At 44.7% G+C, this 4,041-nt stretch overlaps 1 pseudogene; it reads left to right on the top strand.

Annotated features, from left to right (window-relative positions):
• Nucleotides 1–2,872: 2,872 nt before the first annotated feature.
• On the top strand, nucleotides 2,873–4,035 carry LOC116679370 (nuclear factor 1 X-type-like; annotated as a pseudogene).
• Nucleotides 4,036–4,041: the final 6 nt, after the last annotated feature.

A 4,041-nucleotide genomic window follows, 5' to 3' on the forward strand; every position in this document is an offset into this window, starting at 1 on the left:
AGCCAATATCTAGTCTCATATCAATGTCGATATAATATCGATACATTGCCCAGACCTTATCCAAACATTTTCCCATAACTCCAGTGTGTTCTGTTCTGTAAAGCATTGTTTAACATAATGTTGCTGTAAGCCTTACGCCGCGTTTATTATTCATTATATCATTATTTTATGGTCTTATTTGCCTGCTGCCTACATGTTTTTAGATTGACAAAAGCGACGAGTTCTATAATTGCAGAAAGTTGATGTAATAAGAAACTCATTTAAGACCCTTTTTTTTCATTTTGATAAATTATTTTTTTTTTTAAATTAATTTCTTAAAACCTCAGAGCTTTGAATGTAAAAAAAAAAAAATCCATTCAGTACAGCCCTAGAATCATACATGGCAAAGGAAAGCATCACATCTGCGTTATAGGTATTTTAGCTTAAAAACGACAAAGGATTAGTCGATAATCCAAATAGTTGCAGGTTCATTTCTGTATATTGACTAATGGATTAAGTGACTATTAATTGTTTATATTTTAATTTTTTTTTTTATTATGTTTAATATGTGTGTGTATGTTCGCACCATTGACCAAGGTGAATTCCACATAGGTGTAACTCCTTTTGGCAATAAGCCCTTTTCTGATTCTAATCGTTTCAGCTGTGCACACGGTCCTAGGTGTCCTAGGTGATGTTGCTTGGGATTGTTGCCTTGGTTTCTAGGATTGGCTTCTGGCATTGGCAGAGCACATGAACTAGGGCTGCATTGGACGGAAGGATCATTTTTGTATCATTGGTCTCATTTTCAATGAAAAATGTAAATGATTATGGTGTTATTTTTAAAGCGAGGGTCTGTACCAAACAGATATATTCTTTAGTCTGTAGGAAAGGATCTGTAGGCCGGCCCGTCTCTGCAGCGCCACAATACATCATTCAGAATGGTTTGACACAAATTTTGCATCTAACAAGTATTTCCCCCTGCGATTTGGATATTGCACTAGTCAATATTGCATTTTTGATAAAATTGCGATGAATTGTGCAGCTCTCTCGCATATGATTTCTGTATTTGGCGAAATTGTCCTCTTTTTGTTCGGAGTCCCAATCCTCAGGTCCCAGAGTGTGTGTGTTTGCGCAGCCTTCAGACTCGCTGTCTGCGGAGCAGGTGCAGCCCTGAATGACGTGCTATCGCGATGAGGCAACATGGCAGCCGTCGCCACTCACAGACCCAACGCCAAATCCTCCCGGGAGTTCAGAAAGGAAGGCGCAGAGCAAATTTGGGATTTGGGGAGTTTTGTTGGAGACGTTACACTTAACACTCCAGCTGACCATTTACCTGCTGCTTTCAGTGCTGCTCCATACAGCTGAGGCAAATTCACTTTCCCCTGCCTGCCTGCCGCCTTCCCCTTGAAATTCTGTAACCATTTCAGTATTCTGCCTCTAAATCATCCCATCATTGATTTGTGTATGTACGCATGTGTGTGTGTGTAGTCAGAGGAGTGTGGCTGCCTGGGTTTGTTTCTCCCTCTTTGTTTGCTGTGGTAAACCCATGAGCAGCTGCCGGTGGTGGGGTCTGGAGGGATTCTGAAGCTGTGTGTCCTCGCTTTGCCATCCTCTGCCAAGGTGGCATTATGCAAGCAGAGCGAGGGGTAGAGAGAGACAGAAGAGCGCAGAGGAGGGCGGGAGTTTGTGTGGGGGTGGAGGGGGGTGAGGGAGACGAGGTGATGGCGGCCATAGTAAAGATGGAGGCAGGCTGAAGGCTGCGGCGATTGGTGCGGGAGAAGACTTGCTCCCTTGAACTTTGCCTCCGTGTCAGAGTGGAACTTGTCGATTTGGCAAATTGTGCAGCGTTGGAAAAGGCTGCGCGCTCTCTTACACTCCCACCTGCTCTCTCTCTCTCTCTCTCTACTGCGCGCTCTCCCTCTCATTGCCACTACACCCCCCTCCCCACCCTCTCCTCTTTCTCTCTTCCCTCCCTTTCAGCTCTTGAAGCTAACGCATTGGCTGGGCTACAGGCGTCTTGTTGCCAAATAGGTGGGCCCTACTCGCGCTGGCAAAAGCTCAAGCAATGGTTAGGGAAACAACGCGGAGAGGACGAGAGACGGCGAGCGAGAAACAGAGAGTGGAAGAGAGAGAGTTGGAGAGAAAAGGGGAAAAAAGAAGCAGCACTCAGCTTTGCCAGCGGTCGTATGCGCTCGTCCAACATTGATTCGGCTCTCTATTTCTTTTTTTCTCTATTCTGTGCTCTGCTCTCCCTGGCCCCCCCCATCTGTGTGTGTGTGTGTGTATATGTGGTGTGTGTGTGTGTGTCTTGCGCCGGGCGCAGGGATCAGAACAGACACCACCACCACTTACACTTCTTTGCCAAGGATTTTTTTTTCTTTTTTTGTTTTCTTCAAGGTTCATTGTTTAATTTTTTTTTTTTAATTTTTGGAAAGCACAAAGGACTGTATTATTTTAAGTTTTTCTAACGGTGCAAAACTGTGAACCTTTCTATTTTTACTTGGCAATTTTTGTTGCTACAAGTTTTTAATCTGTCTTTTTGTCATTTTTGGCTTTTGTGTAATGATTTGCTGGCCGTGGTCTGGCTCTAGTGAATTTTCTCCTTCCTAAAATTTTGGGGTTTTGGTTTTTAAACTTTGGCCCACTGTTTTTAGTGAGCAGCATATTCTGATAAATTCTAATTTAAAAAAAAAAAAAAAATTTAAAACCCCCCCCTCCCCCATCTACTAATTCTCTACACCCTGCCAAACCAGTGCTTGCTTTACATTTTGGAGCGCGGGAGGAAAAAAAAAAAACTGGTGCAAGAGATTTTTTTTTTTTTTCACTTTAAACGCTGTGCCAAATTTATGATGAGAGTGCAAAATGGTAACTACCAGGCCGTCTGTCTTCCTCTAGCAGTGTGGTTTTCTGTGGTGATTTCTGTCTGCTTTCAGTTTGTTGTGGAAATGTGAGTCTGGTTGGAGCTCCCTTGCATGGTAGCAGAGATAGGAAATGGTATGGCTGATCTTTTAGCTGCACATTTCAACAGTGGTCTTGTGGCGGCAAAGCTTGGCGGTGGTGAGCGACCGGTGTGTGGCAACCCTGGCACAGGAACGCTGTGGCGAGATCTGGGCTTTGTCGCCCAGAGATATGTAGTGAAGGTATTATGGTACAGCAGAATAACTTTTCTTTTCACAGCAGAAAGCTGGGAGCGCGACTTGGCTCAGCTTTTCAGCTGCTGTTGGATTGCTATTCATGTATTTTATATCTGTTGTCTTGTTTTTGCTGTTCATTTATGAAAAGGAGGCTTTGCATTATACCTTTGCATTTTACAGTTAAGATGAATTTTCTGGTTTATTGCTGCATATTTGTTTATATTTTATGTGATTGGTAAATATTTATTTGACTAAATATTTTAGTAAACTGTAATTCGATTTTAAATTCCCTCTAGTTACAATAATTTAAATTTTAACAATATAATCACTTTTTTACCCTGCTGCCTCTTTTTCATTTAAAATTGTCTAATTTGTTTACCAGCTTTTATTATTCATTTTCTTTAAGATTTGCATGCTGCAAGCCCTTTCTGTCCAGCCTCCTAACACCTTGTCTCTCTGTCGTCAGGATGAATTTCATCCCTTCATTGAGGCCCTCCTCCCCCATGTCCGTGCCTTCTCCTACACCTGGTTCAACCTGCAGGCTCGCAAGCGCAAGTACTTCAAGAAGCACGAGAAGAGGATGACCAAGGACGAAGAGCGCGCGGTGAAGGACGAGCTGCTGGGCGAGAAGCCGGAGATCAAGCAGAAGTGGGCCTCACGCCTGCTGGCCAAGCTCCGCAAGGACATCCGGCCCGAGTTCCGCGAGGACTTTGTGCTTACCATCACGGGGAAGAAGGCGCCCTGCTGCGTGCTGTCCAACCCCGACCAGAAGGGCAAGATCCGCCGCATCGACTGCCTCCGCCAGGCCGACAAGGTGTGGCGGCTGGACCTGGTCATGGTCATCCTGTTCAAGGGCAGCCCCCTGGAGAGCACGGACGGCGAGCGGCTGGTCAAGTCGCCCCATGCTCCAACCACGGCCTGTGTGTCC

This window comes from Etheostoma spectabile, unplaced genomic scaffold (genome assembly GCF_008692095.1).
Source record: "Etheostoma spectabile isolate EspeVRDwgs_2016 unplaced genomic scaffold, UIUC_Espe_1.0 scaffold00010928, whole genome shotgun sequence".
NCBI lineage: Eukaryota > Metazoa > Chordata > Actinopteri > Perciformes > Percidae > Etheostoma > Etheostoma spectabile.